The following is an 18,884-nucleotide window of genomic DNA, read 5'->3' as shown; positions in this document are numbered from 1 at the left end:
TAGGGAGGAGGCATAGAAAGCAACCATGGATACCAGAGACAATGGAGACAAGTGGGAGGAGGGTGGGACACAACAGAGGGTAAGGGATAGGGAATCAAGCATGGCTAAAAAAAAAGCAAAATATACAAGACATAAGAAATGGAAAATTATTTGTCAATATTATTTGTTGATAACACGTATGTTGATGTACCTGATTGAGCCAATATACAATATATTTTGGATGGAAAAAAATATTCTGATACAGATCAAAAAAAAAAAAAGAAAGTATATAAAGTAATCATAATCGCAGTGGAAACAGCTCTAAAAGTAATTTTCATTTTAATTTTTACTACAACTCTTAAATCTAAGTACATTGGATCTATGAATGTTTGGCTGTATGCCATACTATTTGGTATTTCATAACTAAGAGCTATTAAAAGCTGAAAATGTTAGCACTCTGAGTGCAGCAATTGCTGACATGAATCTGTTAGCTTCATAAACAATTGATAAAATATGAAGGAGAAACTGTATGCCAACTACAGTTATAGGAAGAGTCAACATTTATTCAGAAAGAAAAATATTAAAGTGAGCTATACTACATGGTAAACTGTTATGAGCATTTGAAACCAAATCATCACTAAATATTTTCTGTGAAATAAAAATTCTTTGGAGTAAAGCAACAGTAATGAGTGTGTGTGTGTGTGTGTGTGTGTGTGTGTGTGTGTGTGTTGTACATGAGTTTTGTTTTTTGTTTGTTTTTAGGTTTTTGCCATAAGGTGCCTGCACTCCCTAGAGACAGAGATGATGGGAGGAAAAGTGATGAATCACTGTCCTAGGGGAAGAGGCACACTACAATCCTGTCTCCTCCATTCTCCTCTTGGGATTTTGGGGACACGTGAATCCCATGGGAGTTTCAAGATGCTAGATCCAGGATTCAAACCATAGTCACCACATGGGAGTCCAATACCTTAACCACTACACCACCTGATGACCCCACACATAAGCTTTTAAATTGATATACTCAGTTAATATTTTAAAATTGTGATGCATCACAGACCCTCTCTCACACACACACACATAAAATCAATGATAGAGAGAGGCTGTCTGATCCTAACAGTTAGATGGCTTTTGTTTTTTTTCTGGAGAGACTCAGTTAAATAATTTGTAAATGGTGCAAATCCTAGTAAGATTGCTTTCCTTCTTTTCCAGGCTCTCCTATTAGAAACTGATTATATTGACTAAAAATGTAATAATTACAATACCAAGCAGAGTAATGAAAAACATCAGGAAACTGGTGAGTTATTTCCTTTGTCCTTGGGTCTGTTTGTGTATTTCCCACAGAATAGCCTACAAAATCCATGAAATGAACATATATTCTATAGACATGATACAGAAATGTAGAGCTTTTGGCAATTTGTACCATTAAATTGTTTTGTAGTAAAACAATGGGGGGGAATATCATTTTCATTTTACCAATGAGTAAACTTGGGCATACTGGTTTTATTCAAGGTCATAGCACATATTTTGTAACAATGCCAAAAAAGTTACCCCTATAAGATGAATTTCAGGGACAAATAATATAAAATACTTTTTGTCAACCAAAAGACACTATAAATACATAATGTACACACACATTTGAATGAATATATATATATATATATCCTCCATTCTCCTCAGAATCTTGGGCACGTACGCACATGCCCCTGGCGTGAGTTTTAAGCCACTGGGTCTGGGACACGAACCGCGAACGTGGGAGTCCAGCAACATAGCCATTATGCTAACTGCTGGTTCCCCTATATTTGGTTTAATTCAACTTCTATGAATCATTTTCCTCAAATTTGAATGACAGATGGGTAATTTTAAGAAAATATTGTTCTATGAATAGTGACTCAGATTACAAAGTTAATGTCATATACATAAATTGTCTGCACTTTTTATATGTGCTTAATCAGATATAAGGCTAAAATAAATTTACAAGTTAACCCAAGCAAAACTACCAAGACATGTAAAATTCTAATTAACTATATTTTAGTGTGATGGATGATAATTTTAACTAGAAAGAAATAACTTATTTTGGTGGACCAGCAGGTGGCATGGTGGTTAAAGTGCTAGACACTCCCACATGGTGGACCACAGTTCAAGTACTGGACCTGGTAGCTTGCTTTCTCCCTTTCTTTCTCTCTCTGGTCAAATTAAAATAAATGAATGAATAAATAAAATTAAATAAATAAAATAAATCTTTAAAAAATAGTGTTAAAAATCACTGATTTTGGAAATAAATTTTTAAAATGTTATATCATTTTGTTCTATGATTAATCTGTTTTTCTTCTTTTGACTTTAGTAATATTCTTTTATTCCTTTTACAGATCTAGGCCATGCAATTAGTAATGTTAAGTCTTAGGTTGTCAGGTAATGATGAAAGTCAGACTTCAAACTTAACAAAAATCCCATTGACAAATAATTGACACTTCTAAGGATGGGCCCATTTAATAACGTTAAGGCTATATTTTTCATTTTTATGTTAAATAGATATATATTAAATAGGTATATTAGTTAATTAATGAAATATACATTAAATAAATATATACTTGATGAGCTATATATTAAATCTAATTCAAATTTTTTCTCAGGAACAAAAGATCTTTTAAATATATAAAACTACTTTGTAGGAAAATATATCAAATTTATACATATAAGTGGGTGATAAATTCATGAATTGTACCAATTCAATGCATTAAAAAATGCTATTTTAAAATAAACCATACCTAAGCTTGATTGAAGTACAATTTATATAAAATACAATTCACCAATTTGTAGTGCATAACCCAATGAGTTTGAATAATTTTTATAATTTTTTAACTACTCAAACAATGACAAGATATTTCAATGATCACTAAAAAAGGGTCTCTGTCCACTTCTACAGTCAACCTACGTTTCATTCTCATCTACTGGTAGCCACTGATCTGCTTTCTCTACCGTGGTTTGTCTTCTGGAATTGAACACAGATTAAATCAGAGCATATGTAGTGATTTGTGTATGTCTTCTCTTCACAGCTTAATACTCCTAAGATTTTATTATATTTATTAGTGGTTGTTCCTTTTCCTTCCTTATTGCTGAATACTGAATAATAATTCATTTCCCTAGGTTACATGTTGATGGATCTTTATATTCTTTCCATTCTTGGTTCTAAGGAATATACCTATTATATATATGTGCATAAACTTTTTGTGTGAGCCTATTTTTATTTCCTTGGGTCTTATGGTATGTTAACTTTGTGAAAATCAACAAACTGTGTCGAAAGTGGTTGTATCAGTTTTCATTCTTGCTGGTAACTGATGAGAAATGCCTTTGTTTTATAATTTCATCAACTTGTGTTACTGTGAGAATTTTTAATTTTATATATTCTAGTAGATAGACCAAAAAATCTCAATGCTGGTCCCATATCCCGTAGTTATGGGAGTGAGATCCCACATGCCAACCAAGTTTGAATTCTAGACTTGGGGCTTGAAAATTACATCAGATGAATGTGTTTGCAGGCACTAAAACTCAACAGGATGGAGAAATAAAGAGAAGGGACTACAGCATGGTCATGCCTCATGGAGGAGTTCTTTCTGCACCTGCCCCCTGGACCCCTCTTTCTGAGAAATGTGCATGCCCCCTGGGAATTAAATAAAGTCTCAGTGTGGTTTTAATTCTTTAATGAGGAATGATCTGCCAATTTTCATACATTTTCTTGACATTTGTAAATCTTCTTTGGTAAAGTGGACACTGAAATATTTACTCATGTATTCATTTATTGATTGAGTTCATGTCCGCTTAGTATTGACTTGTGTTTTCTTAATACATTCTGAAAGCAGTTCTTTATCAGATAAATATTTTGCAATATGTATTTACAGTAATAGTTTATTTTTGTAGCTTCCTATTTACTTTTTTTTGAGAGGTTTTTGCTATAGGGTGCGTGTGCTTGTCAGAGAGAGAGAGAGACAGACAGACAGATAGAGACAGACAGAAAGCGAGAAATCACCCCCTGGGGGGGGGGATGGCCATGCCACAATCCCTTATCCTCCATTCTTCTCTCAGGATCTTGGGCACACACACAGACATGCCCAATATGAGTTTAAGTCACCAGGTCTGGGACTTGAACTGCGGTCGACTACATGGGAGTCCAGCGACAAAGCCAGTACGCTAATTGCTGGTCCCTCTAAAATGTTCTTAAGTATTTGATCCTCTAAGCTCATGTGAGATACGCGTTTATAGATTTCTTCTAGAGACTTTGCCTTGTGTTAGTGTCCTAATAAATGGTCCTTATAAAATGAACCAATAGATGTCCCTACTTGATTTTTCAGAAAGACTTTAAAGAATTTACATTATTATTTCCTTAACTATTTGCTAGTTATTAATTTGATTTGATTAGTTAATAGGTAAATACTTTGTGGAATTGGCATATAAGCCATCTAAGTCTGAAACTTTCTTTGTGAAAAGATTATCTAGTTTTAAATTTTCTTTTTTTTTTGGAGAGGTTTTCGCTATAGGGCATGTGTACTCTCCAGACAGACAGAGAGAGACAGAGAGACAGAAAGCAAGAAATCACCCCCTGGGGGGATGGTCACACTGCAATCCCTTCTCCTCCATTCTCCTCTTGGGATCTTGGGCACACACGCACATGCGCCCGGCCTGAGTTTTAAGCCACCGGGTCCGGGAGGCAAACCGCAGTCGACTATGTGGGAGTCCAGCGACATAGCCATTACGCTAACTGCTGGTTCCCTAGTTATAAATTTTCTTTATAAATATGGGGCCATTCAGGCTATGTTTCAATATACTCTTGTAATAAATGTCTTTTAAGGAATAAGCTCATTTCTTCTAAGTTGTCAAACTTAAATGGCATAGTGTTGTTATAATAACCTGACTGTATTTTTAACTTCTGTAACATCTGTAGTCATATTTATTTTTTTCAGTCCTGATATTGGTAATTGTGTATCTCTTGTTTTCTTAATTATCTGGTTGGGGTTGATAAGTTTATTGATCTTTTCAAAGAATAGATCATTTGATTTCATTTTCTGTTTTTCTGTTTTCTATTTTATTGTTTACTTCAGGTGTCTTAATTATTTTCATTCATTTATTTTAGGTTTAATTCATCCTTATTTCCAGTTTGTTTAGAATTCTGAGATGATTTTTATTTTTAAAACAAACATGTTATACAATAAATGTCTAGGAACTGCTTTGTCTTCATAGCATATATTTTGGTTTGTTGTGTTATTTTTATTCCATTCAACATATTTCTAATTTACATCTTAATTACTCCTTTGACCCATGTTCATTTAGTATTATGCATTATCATTTCCAAAAATTTGACAATTTTTAGAGCAGTAATTTTGCAATTCTTTTTTGGTTTAGCTGATTGTTGTCCAATAAGACATTTTGCATATTCAACAATTCTTCTAAATTTATTAAGATGTGTTTTATAGCAGAGAATTTCACCTATTTTGTTGGATATTTCATGTGTACTTGGAACTATGTATTCTTGTTCATTGGTTGAAGGGTTCCATAAATTGTCAATGAAATCAGTTTAGTTGACAGTGTCACATAAGTATTGTTATTGTTACATATAAAAATTTTGTGATGCCTTTTCCCCTATATAATCGAAAGATGAATCTCAATTCCAACTATAATTCTACATTTATTTATCTTTTCAGTTTTAACAGCTCTGATAGGCTGTGTTTTTTTTTTTTAAGTTTATTTATCTCTTATATGGGAATGGGAAACAGATAATAAGACCCTCAACTGAGTCTTAACTCATGACTCCAGTTGGCCAGGATCATGGCATGCCTGGTGCATGTACATCGACCATGAAACTAAATCAGTGGTCTTTCATGAGGATCCAGCACCACTTGAGCAGTCCCTTAGTGCTACACCACTGAGACAGTCCAAAGTACTTTGTACTTACATAATAACTCATGATAGCTCTTTCTCTAAAATCTGTTTTTGTCTGATAGTAATATAACCACTTCAAATTTTTGTTTGTATTTCATTAATCTTTTTTTTTTAGATTTTTTTTGGGGGGGTATGGGGATGTGTGTGTGCTCAGCAGAGAGACAGAGACAGAGAGACAGGAAGCAAGAAATGATTTCCCAGGTGGGATGGCCATGCTGAAATACCTTTTTCTCTAGTCTCTTCTCAGAATTTTGGGCACACATGCACACACACCCAGCATGAGTTTCAAGTGGCTGGTTCTGAGACTCAAACAGCAGTCAACCACATGGGAGTCCAGTGCCTTAACCACTAGAACAACCGCTGGTCCCTTTCACAATCTTTGTAAGGCATATTTATATCGGGACATAGGAAAAGTCACAACATATTTTTCTATGCAAAATGCATTATGAATTTTCAGACAACCAATATACAGTTTATTTTTAACCTACGTTTAAACTACCTTTGTCTTTATATATAAAAACATGCATAGGCTCTAGGAAGCCAATACTTGATACTATTTTTATCCAACCTGAAAATATTTTCCTTTCAGTTGGTGTTTTTAGATTACTTATAGATAATATAATTAGCAAAATGTCTGAACTTTAATCTGTTTTCACTCTCTTTATTTCTATTTTTTTAAGGATATTTATTTATTCCAAGAGTAAGAGAAAGGGAAAGACAGAAATATACCCCTACAGGGTCTTGATGTCACAATCCACCCTCTAGCTTCAGTCAACTGGATCAAAGGCACATGTTTGTCCAGCATTCTCAGGGAGGTCTCTGGATGATTGCCAAAAACTTCCTATGTGGCCCTGCCTTCCAGAGCAGCACATTTTACTGCTATATCACTGGCAACCCTTTCTATTTCTTTCTCTTTTTTTTTTTTTGCATTGGCTTTCTGGTTTTCTTTTTTTCTCTTTTCTTCCCTATTTAACATTAATGAAGTATTCTTTTATAATTATATTTTAATTTTACTCTTCCTTTGTTAGGTATAGCTTTTTGACTGTGTGTGTGCGTCTGTATGGATGCCTGTATTGGTACACCATGTCAGCAGTCCCCAACCTTTTGGGTACCAGGGACAGCCTCGTGAAAGGCAGTCCTTCCACTAATAGGAGAGGTCAGGGGGTTGGTTCTGAGATAACCCAAACACACCACATCCACTGTGCACCGCATTTCCATCACCACCAGGTTGCAGTATGCAATGAAACAATCACACAACAATAGGGTTCACGTTTCCCTGAGAGTCTATTCTCATCACTGACCAGACAGGAGGCAGAGCCCAGGTGGCAATCCAAGTGATGGGGTAGCAGCTACAAATGCAGATAACCCTCACTAGCTTGTTTGCCACCCATCCCCCACTGTGTAGCCTGGCAGACTGGCATTGGTCCCTGGTCCAACTCCAAACAAGTCATGGGCCAGCACCAGTCTGTGATCTGGGGATTGTGGACCTCTGTACTTCTGGAAATTAAGGTTCTCTTTTCCCCCTTTTGCTGATGTCATCACCACAGCAGCAAATGAAATAGCTGTTTGTTTCAATCTTTTTGCCTCTTTAGTTTCTCTGTTATCGTACATCTTGTAGGCAATGTCTATCAGCTGAAAAACATTCATTCCTACTGTTTCTTCCACTTTCTTCAATTTCTTTCTAATATCTGGGAAATTTTGGCTAAAAAAAATTAAAACTCATATTGACAATTGTATTTTCTAGAGATTGGGGGGGTCAACATAAGCTTCCCACAGGTTTGGTAAATTTGGTCTATAAATTCAGATGGGTTCTCTAGGGGCTTCTGCTATAATTCCTGTATTTTTATCAAGTCCCTTAGGTTTGGAGACCCCTGATTTTATTCCTTCTCAGATATATCTCCTGTAATGTTCTATGCAAGCCTTTGCTTGTTTGTTTGCACCATAGGATCTCAATCTGGGTCAGTGTGAGGAATGGTACCTTCTGGGGCTGTTCTTTCACCTGGGTGTTCAGTGTAAAACTACTCTGCTTCTTTCACCTTACCTAGAACTAGCCACCTTTCATTGGCTGCCAGTAAAATGAGATATTCATGAACCTGAATATCTGCTCAAGTAGGGCAATGAGTAGCAAAAATGGTGGCAAATAACTCCACCATCCTCTGAGTGTCCTCTTAATAGGGAGGATGATGTGTATGGTAATGTCTTTGACCAGGCTGGTATGCAATGTATTTATGCTGAGAAGATTCATTTTGTGGGCTGTGGAGATGTACAGTGAGTAAGTGTTAAAAAAAAGGGAAGGGTAAAGCAAAAGGTAAATAAAAATAAATTAAGAAAAAAAGAATTCTTGCAATTGACTAAGTCCGAAGTGAAGAAAGGACTATACAAGCCTAATCGTATACAGCCAGGGCTCCTTGTTGATTCATCCCCACTGGATACTGATGAAAAGAGTATTGCCCTGCTCTAAGTTTAGCTCTTTCCCAACCAAATGTAGTTCCCTGTCTCATATGATGGGGAAACAGAGACTCTGTAGCCTCTCTAAAAGATATAAGGGGTGGGAGTGCTCCTCCTTTGGCTCCCCTCTGCATGGAGCTGCAAGGTTTGGTGAGTTTATTAGGCTCTGAGTTTTCATCTCGTTCTCTGTCTATCAGGGTAAACTTTAGAATTTAAGTACTTACACAAACACACAAGACATAAATTACAGCATCACCAACAATAAAAGGCCACAGATTACGTAAGTATACTTCAAATTCAGAAGAGTCTAGTTTTCTTCAAGACCAACTTTATAACTTATGCCACCCACACAAACACTTGCACAAAACATAAATTAGAACATCAACATTACTGACTACAAAAGTATACCCTAAGTCAAGCAAGCCTCGTTTTCCTTCCCATAGTGCCCAAACTGTCCCTACTATAGAACCCAAACAAGAAAGGCCTTCGACTCATAAGCTTTCAATCAAGTCTCACATACTCTCATGAGCATATCTGTTCCCAACCTCCATTCTTAGTCCAGCTAAATCCAACAGCAGATCTTAGAGGCAAGTTCTTGGAAAGCCACTGAAACTAAACTGGTTTGAGCAGCTGCAGCGAATTTCCAGTAGTAATTTTCTCCAATGATCCTGCTCACAGCACCAAGTATTACCAGCCAGTTAAGTCTGGCTGCTGTTTCTCATGGTCAATGAAAGGAAGGCAGAAGTTAGAGAAGGGAGTTGATCTTTGTAACCAGTTACAGGGACACACTCAGTATCATCACACAGTCTCAGAAAGCGCTATGTGTTTGCAGTATTTATAGGTACAAGATAGAAGCACGTGCAAATCATTCCTCACTACCATCAATCAGAGTCAACTGCTTTCCCCTGAGTTATTATTCTGATTCCTCAAATGCCTATTCCTGGTTCTTCATCTGACCATTCTCCAAACAGATCTCACTATGACCCAGCACTGGGTCAGATTGTTCTCTTTAGAAGCCTTTCTTTTAAGAGAGATTTTTGCTATAGGGCACATGCACTTCTTGGAAAGACAGATAGTGACAGAGAGACAGAAAGTGAGAGATCTCTTAGCAGAGAAGATGGCCACACTACAATTCCTTCACCTCCATTTTCCTCTTGGGATTTTGAGCACACACACACACACACTTGCCTGATGTGAGTTTGAAGTCACCAGGTCCGACTCAAACTGTGTTGACCACATGGGAATCCAGTGGCCAGGTCCGACTCAAACTGTGTTGACCACATGCGTATCCAGTGGATGTAACCATTATGCCATCTGCTGGTCCAAGAAGTCTTTCTTAATTTCAAAATGACTGCAGTCCTGCTGGCTTACTTCTTTGTGTTATCTGGATTTTTTGTTACTTTTGTTGTTTGACAGTCTTTATTTTACCTTAATTTTTAAAGATAATTTTGCTAGGTAAAAAGTTATTTTGACTTTTCCCCAGAAATTTAAGGATTTTTTCCATTGTTTTATAATTTATGTGATGAAAAGTATGTGGTGTCATCATTGTTTCCCTGTACATGCCTTTTTTTCTTTTTATCACTTTTTTCAGCAATTTTATTATGATGCTCTTTGATACAATGCTGCATTTACTTTGTTTATGAATCACTGAGCATTGTATACTTGTAGGCTTATATGTTTTTTTAATTTGGAAAAATATCATCCATTATTTCTCCAAATTTACTTGCAATCCTCTCCATAAGGGAATACAAATTTTGTATTAGGTTGCTGGTATTTCCCTTATGTCACTGAATGCCCTGTTAAAATTTTAAATTTTTTCTCTGTCCTTTATTTTGGATAGGTTTGTTGTGTCTTCAAGTTTGGATTTTTTCTGGAATATTCTTTTTATTCTATCTAGAACTGTTTCAGATATCATAATTTTCATTTCTCATATTTCTGATTTTTAAAATTATAAAATTTAAAATTTCTGTTTCGCTTTATATTCTTGAATATATAGAACATATTTATAATGATTCTATTAAGTTTTAATAATGATTTGGTTTTTTAATCCATCATCTTTATAATTTTTGTATGTGTTTCTTTTAGTGGTCTTCTAATTCCTGACTATATTCTCTTGTTTTTTTCACATAGGTCTTACTTTATTTGGGCTTCTATAAGAGTATCAGAGACTGGGAACCAGCAGTTAGCATAATGGCTATGTCGCTGGACTCCCACGTAGTCGACCGCGGTTCGTGTCCTGGACCAGGTGGCTTAAAACTCACACCAGGCGCGTGTGCGTGCGTGCCCAAGATCCCGAGAGGAGAATGGAGGAGAAGGGATTGCAGCGTGACCATCCCCCCTGGGGGGTGATTTCTCGCTTTCTGTCTCTATGTCTCTCTCTCTCTGTCTGTCTGGCGAGCGCACGCACCCTACAGTGAAAATCTCTTCAAAAAAAAAAAGAGTATCAGAGACTGAATAATTTATGAAGAACAACAAACATTTGTTTTCTTACAGTTCTGGAGGCTAGAATGTCCAAGATCGAGGCACTGTTTTGTTTTGTTTTGTTTTTCTGGTGAGAGTCTAGTTCCTGCTTCCAAGATGGCTCATGAATGCTATGTCCTCTGGAGGAGAAGAACATTATATTTTCACATGGCTGAAGGGTGAAAGGGCAAAAAAAATCAATTATTTCCATCAACTCCTTTATAAGGGCATTTCATTTGATTCATATGGGAGGAGCCCTCAGGGCTTAAGCACCTCTCAGAGGCCTCATCTCTTAGTAATATCACATTGGCAACATCTTAATTTTAGATGGGACACATTCAATCCATTGTAGCATGGCTAGTAATAATTTTTTTGAATGCTATACATAGTAAAATTTTAAGTTTTTTTTTTTTTTAAACCAGGCCGCTTTAATGTTTTTGCACAATTTAATAAATAATCTTTTGATGACTACAGACATGTAAGACTGGCTATATATATTTTTTTTGAGAGGTCTTTTTTCTTTTTTTTTGCTATAGAGCACGTGCACTCGCCAGACAGACAGAGAGAGACAGAGAACAAGAAATCACCCCCAAAGGGGGTTGGCCATGCCGCAATCCCTTCTCCTCCATTCTTCTCTTGGGATCTTGGGCATACACATACATGCGCCCGGCGTGAGTTTTAAGCCACCGGGTCAAGGATGTGAACCACGGTTGACTACATGGGAGTCCAGCAACATAGCCGTTACATTAACTGCTGGTCCCAAGACAGGCTATATTTAGAAACATCAGTCATGATTGTTTTCCATATTGGTGTATCATCTTCAAAGATTACAAGGAGTTATTTGTATGCAACTGCTATCAAACCAGTAAGATAGTATGTATTCATCCACCATTTTCAGGTTTGTTGGTAACCTGGGCATATTTCCCCCAAATAACCTTGCCTTCTTATGTCACAAGGCCCAACTCGCTCATGTTCACCTCAACGACAGTACCCTTGGTGATAACACCCAAAGTTGTATATAGTGGGGATGAGGAATTCTTCCTTACACCAAGTATTGGCAGGCGAAAGGTGGCTTTCAGTTCAGGATGTGCTACATGGGCCTTCTTTAAATGTAAGCCCATTTGGCCTAACAAATCTTTCATATTTAGGTGGTTTTCTAGTGAAGCCAACTCCAACAAAGCAGACTTTTGTAGCCATCCTTTTCCATGCCTTTTTCTTTCTCTTTCCTGTTCGAATAACTTTTAATACTTCTGTTCCTCTCTGGGCTCGAACTTTGGGTAGAGGGACTTACCATTTTCCTGCTTTCTCTTTCCATTTTTGTTTAATCATATTGGAAAGTACTTTAGTTCAGGACTGCTTGTCTCTGTCTAACAGATAGGCAGGGACTGCTCCTTGTGGAGTCTTTTCATCATTGTTTTGTTTGGTGTTCCTCTTTTAATGCATCTTGATAGTCTTTTTCATTTGTATTTTCTCAGCATGGCATTGTTTATGACAGAGCTTAGCCTTCAGACCAATCATCTTTTTTGCCTTCTTTGAACGTTCATGAGCCTCGAAACCTTTCTTCATTCTCTTTTTCTCATTGTAACCCAAATGGTATCCATAGCATTTATGATGTAATTCAATATATACATTTTGTGGCATGGTGACAGCTGCAGAGTGGCCAGGAGCAGCCTCCCAGATGCAAAGAAGTTGTCCACTTTCAGGTCTCCAAGTTTTGCTTTCTTGACTTAGTTGTATTCCTTTAAAGAGTGTTAAATTTTGTTCTGGCACAAAGCTAAGTGACTTAAAATCAGTTACATCCTTAGGAGGATTGTTTTGTTAAGCTTTGATACATCAACCTCCTTAAGTACTACTCTTCTGAGAATTTTATCATATTTCTTCCGTATGGCAAGTTAGTTCCTCTCAGATAGGTGAAAACATAATAAAATGTTCTCAGTCTTCTGTGAACTCCAAGAATCACTCTGCCTATCCCTTTCTGTGGTTCTTTTCTCTGACCAATAATAGTTACCTCTTACACTTAACATACCTCAGTACTTAGCCAAAGACTAAAGGATATCTTTACATAGATCTTCAGAGCTCTCTTTCTATGCAGTTCTCTAGTATTGTATTTTCTCTAGTATTGTACTCCATAAATCCTAGCTTTCTTATACTGTGGAATCTTTGAAAACAAACTTCTCAATTTATCAGGAATGTTGGGTTTGTTTGGGTTTTACTTCTCTATGTTTCATGATGTTAACAACCACTTCTAAAGAATAAGCTGGTGCTTTTTTTTAGACTCACTTGACCTGCTTCCTCTTTTTTTTTTTTTTCAGAAATCACATTGCCACCTACTTTTCAATATTTAAAAATCATTTGTGTCATATATTTTGGTTGTCTAGTTAAAGCAGAAAGTTAAATATAGTACCTATTAATTTACCTCAGTCTATTGTTTTGAATTGGCTGCCGCATTTCTATTGCTTGCTATTTGAAACATTAAAAGGATTTATTTGTACAGTGTACAGATTTTGAGGCTTGTAGATAGCATAACCTCAATTAGAATCACACATATCTGGAAAATAATTTGTATGGTATATTTTAAAATGTAATACTCTATATTATATAGACTATTATATAGAGTATTTATTATGTAAATTCAAAATTTTTTCAATTTTGGAAAAGTTTTTTTTTTTTTTTAAGAAGAGGTGAGGAAGATAGGAGGACAGGAGGTGGGGAAAGGAGGGAGAGAGCAAGGGGAATTTTTTTTTTTTTTGGAGAGATTTTCACTGTAGGGCGCGTGCGCTCGCCAGACAGACAGAGAGAGACATAGAGACAGAAAGCGAGAAATCACCCCCCAGGGGGGATGGTCATGCCGCAATCCTTTCTCCTCCATTCTCCTCTTGGGATCTTGGGCACGCACGCACACGCGCCTGGTGTGAGTTTTAAGCCACCGGGTCCGGGACATGAACCACGGTCGACTACGTGGGAGTCCAGCGACATAGTCATTACGCTAACTGCTGGTTCCCAATTTTGGAAAAGTTTTGTGTAGCCTCAAGAATATTTCTGTTGGGCAGAGGAGGGAAAAGAGAGGTGCCTTGAACCAATACATACAAGAACCTCAGTTAGAGCAACAATCTGCACAGCCATAATGAATCTTGATGGAAGAAATTATTGCATATTTATTTATTTATTTTAGATTTTTGCCATAGGGTGCATGCACTCTCCAGGAAGAGAAAGAAAGAATGACAGAGAGAGAGAAAGTGAGAAATCCTCACCCAGTGAGGAATGACTGTGTTACAATCCCTTTTCTTCCCTTTTCCTCTTGGGCTTTTGGGCACGCACACACATGCACCCAGAGTGATTTTTTAAGCCTCCAGGTCTGAGACTTGAACTGTGGTTGGCCATGTGGAAGTCCAGTGCCTTAATCACCACACCACCTATCGGTCTTGTTTCATACTTATTAATATGAAATAATTAAAATGCAATTTCACCCTTCATTATTATTGTTATCATAACTTTGATGTAAAATTTATTTAATCTCAAGATACACATAGCATGTAGATTGCTATTCTTAGAACAATGAATGTTTATTTATTTTTTCTTTTTTTGGAATGTTTCTTTATTTTTAAGAACTAGTGTTTTTTATTTGAATTATTTCTTTCTTTCAATCACTTCTGAGAGTATATATCTTCTCCAAGCACTCTTTTGGTAAAATAGGAATAATTATATTGGTCTCAGGAGGAGGCAACAAAAATATCATAAAATACCTTTTCAGGAGAAGATTGAAATATGGCAGTTTTTCCTTTACCCTCAAAGGCAGGTTTTTATAGGATTATATATGATGAAAACTGGTCCTGCAGAAAGAGTAATGTAGAAATAATGTAAATAAATAACTTAATAGGGAGAAGCTATTGTGCAAATAATATAAATCAATGAAATGAGATTTTGAAGGACAATTTTTCTGCATGGCTTTGCATTTTCAAACTTAGGAAAAAAAGATGTGTAATATTTTAGATAGAAGAGAGAAGTATAGCAAGTTAACAAAAATGTGTCATTTCTACAACATTTAAATAAAGAAGCCATTACTTATAATCAAATAACCATGAAGTCCAAAATTATTATACAGTTTGAATAGAAATATAAATAACTATTGTTTATTAAAATAAATTAATATTTCTACTTGCTATTTGACAACATAAACAATGTTTACTCTCCATCAGAATTATTATAATTGCTCTTTGAGCATCCATAAGGCAAGCTCATTATATTCAACTTATTGCTTTAATGACAATGATGCAGAGTATGCTCTCTGAGTTCATGACCTCAAGCATCAGCTGGTGACTCTACAGTGATAGATAGCACTAATAAATAAATAAAGTGACTTCTCTGCTCCACAGTACTATCTTGATAAGTGACACTTGGTAGTATATTATTAAAGAATCATTGTACCAGTGATGTATTGAAATAGAACATCACCAGAGAGTCATTTCTTGGGTGATGTATTATACCTTCACATGGTCTTGGAGATCTAAGAATGCATTTCAAAAGTCAGGCCATGGGCCTATTTAAAGGATAAAATCAATTTTTTCTCTAATAATTTTAAAATTCAATGAGTATCCATGATAGCTATAATCTCAGGCACTCCAAACTCATAAATAATGCATTTTCTTATATTGTGTGTGTGTGTGTGTATGAATGTGTGTGAGTGTTTGTGTGTGTGTGTAAATGTAGCTAACTTTTGGAGGAAAGAAGCTTATGGTAAAGGGCAGATGCATTGAACAAGATGGATGGTGATTATGGTCCAAGAGATTTATGTAAGCAGTATATATGAACAAAGAAAAAACAGTCTTTACAAGAGTTCAGAACTACCAAGAAGGAGAAATGATATACTGAAGGGTTTTTAACTTTAAAAGAAGTTTTGAAACTGCTCTGCCTAAAGCTTTAAACCTATGGTTTCAATCTTACATACTTATTCTGAGGGTGAACTAAGAACAATCAAGAACAAATAAGGATAAAATGAATAATTTTGTATGCTTAGCAAAACATGAGATATATAAAGGCTGTGAATTCTGTCCTGGCTTCTCCACAGCTCCTCAGTTGTAACATTTTTTACACAGACTGGGTTATCTTACACCAAGATAACCAATTACTGTAATCAACTCAGACAAATGCTGAATTCTGTGAAAATGCATAGCAAAGTCTTTTCTTTTCTTTTCTTTTTATCTTTTGCTATAGGGTGTGTGTACTTGACAGAAAGAGAGAGGAAAAGTAAGAAATCACTCCCCAGGGTGGGTAGCCATGCTACAATCCCTTCTCCACTCTCCTCTAGGGATTGTTGGCATGCATGTCCATCTGCCCAGAGTGAGTCTCAAGGTGCCAGGTCTGGGACTCAAACCATGAGAATGGCCATGTGGGATCCAGTGTCTTACCGTTCACACCACTTGCTGGTCCAACAAGGTCAAACATGGTGGAGACAGGGAGGCTTGAAATCCAACCCATTTTCTGTTCTAGAATCTCTAGCATGTGGGTCCAGCTTGGAGCAAGCAAAGTATTTCTCTAATTTTTCTGGATGAGAATGTTTTTTGATTTCTAATTTCCCCAAATTCATATCTTCTTGTAATTTAAACAATAGTACATTATCTGCCTGTAGGGACCCTTAAATTCATGGAGAAAAGGAAAAATATATTAGTTACTGATATCCTATAAGCAAAAAGCATTCAATATAATAAATCTCGGGACCAGTAGTTAGTGTAATGGCTATGTCGCTAGACTCCCACGTAGTTGACCACGGTTCGAGTCCCGGACCCAGTGGCTTAAACTCACACTGGGCACATGTGCGTGCGTGCCCTAGATCCCGAGAGGAAAATGGAGGAGAAGGAATTGCGGCATGGCCGTCCCCCCTGGGGGTGATTTCTTGCTTTCTGTCTCTCTGTCTCTCTCTGTCTGTCTGAAGAGCGCTCACGCCCTATAGCAAAAACCTCTCCAAAAAAAAAAAAAGAAAATAAATAAATAAATAAATAAATCTCAAGAAATTAATTACATCTTGTTTAGCCTCCCTTTTCTCAGTTGTCACATGGTTCAGTAACCCCACAGGAGGCACTAAAGATCTAGTGATCCAAAGCTATGACCTGAAAGGTGTCCACATCTGTTTCAGGGGATCCCCAAATAAGGGAGGGACTGCCCATGAAGTTTACTGATTCCAAAGAACATGCTGGGAGGCCCAGCAGAGAAAGACATGCATTTACTTACTACGGAAGCTACACTGACAGCTAGGGTGGAGAATGGTCAGAGCCTTCAGCAAATACAGGCTGAGGTTACACATGTTAAGAACAAAGCATGCATAAATCAAGTAAAGACACACATCGTTTAGAGATTTCAATACCATACCAGCTTATAAATTAATAGCATCAGCAGAGTATGTCTGGGTTTAGTGTAGTTGGCCAAGTGGGATCCATATGCTTAACCACAACACTGACTAGCCCCAAGACTAGTACCTCTAGTCTCATAATGTTAATTGAAAGGTGTGAGGCACTGGCTGGCCCATGATACAAGGGAATGAGGTGGGGGGTCCTCATGAAATCCAGCCGGGCCAGCAGTCCGTTCTCAGAGAAATAGGGGGAAGAGGGAAGGGGTAGGAGAACTCATGTATGGAGTTTACCTTCACTTTGGGCCCCCCCTGAAATATTACCTTCTCACACATGTCACACAACATGTCATCTGACTTCTCTCTAATCTCTATGATGTCTACATTTCTGTTTGCTATTTAAATTTACTTATTTTCCTGGATTCAGCTTTTCCTAAAATATTAAATTTACTTATTTTCCTGGATTCAGCTTTTAAAAAAATATGGCCTTTGGTTTTTTTTTTGGCCTTTGTTTTATGAGCTTGACTGCTTGATTGTCCCAGGTAAACTGGATGAGACCCCTGACTCATAGCCACACCTAAACTCTTGTGTCACTGCTTCTTGTCTTGGTGGAATTTGAATATATCTAAAATATCAGTACATAATTTATGAAGATTTACATCATCCAAGTGGAGAAAATAAATGTGATTTTCTGTATACTATGCTTTTGATTGAACATTCAAATTCTATTTTTTTAAAAAAAATCATCAAAAGGGTGCATGAATTTGCCCAGTGGTAAGGGAGAAAGAGCAAGAAAGAACCTCCTCCTCTAATAATTGTCACCATGTAATCCCTTCTCTTTCATTTCTCCCTTCTTTCAGGATTTTTATTTTTTTTTTTGGAGAGATTTTCACTGTAGGGCGTGTGCGCTCGCCAGACAGACAGAGAGAGACATAGAGACAGAAAGCGAGAAATCACCCCCCAGGGGGGATGGTCACGCCGCAATCCCTTCTCCTCCATTCTCCTCTAAGGATCTTGGGCGCGCACGCACACGCGCCCGGCGTGAGTTTTAAGCCACCGGGTCCAGGACACGAACTGCGGTCGACTACGTGGGAGTCCAGCGACATAGCCATTACGCTAACTGCTGGTTCCCTTCTTTCAGGATTTTGCGGATGCACGCACATGAACCCAGTGCGTTTCTCAAGCCAATGAGTCTGACTCAAAAGTGCAGTCAGCCAAGTGTGATCCACATGCCTAACCACAACACCACTGACTAAACCCAAATTCTATTTCTTTGTTAAATAGTGTGTTCTCAGATTACTCCAAGTGATTTATATTTAATATAAATTCAAACACAACTATTCACTTACGTTAATCTCATAGAGAATTAGGTATCACAATTATTTTACCTAGAGAAGTTGAGATAACTTCATAATTTCTACATTTGAGTTTCAGATACTAGAAATTATCAAATAGGATTTCATATAAGAATTTATTTGGTCAAATATTTGACTTTCTTTTCTAAATTTTATTTTATAATTTCTTACTTGTATTTAATTGTTGTACATCTTATATAGCATATATGGCCTTTAAAGAATTCATGCAGTATGTGGTAATCAAATCAAAGATATTACCATATACATTGTTTTTAACAATAAGTCTTACATTCTTTTCTCTGTTAAGTACAATTTTCCTGAGCCCCTCCCACTCACCCTTGATCATCCACTCTGCCTTCATAGTCTCTGGT

General features: G+C 36.8%; 1 pseudogene; it reads right to left on the bottom strand.

Moving 5' to 3' along the window:
- Nucleotides 1-11,675: 11,675 nt before the first annotated feature.
- On the bottom strand, nucleotides 11,676-12,459 carry LOC106734457 (ribosome biogenesis protein NSA2 homolog pseudogene; annotated as a pseudogene).
- Between the last annotated feature and the right edge of the window lie 6,425 nt (nucleotides 12,460-18,884).

The sequence above is a fragment of the Tupaia chinensis genome, unplaced genomic scaffold (assembly GCF_000334495.1).
Source record: "Tupaia chinensis unplaced genomic scaffold, TupChi_1.0 Scaffold000118_1, whole genome shotgun sequence".
Lineage (NCBI taxonomy): Eukaryota > Metazoa > Chordata > Mammalia > Scandentia > Tupaiidae > Tupaia > Tupaia belangeri.
The sequence above is the reverse complement of the archived record's forward strand: the minus strand, read 5'-3'. Positions and strand labels throughout refer to the sequence as shown.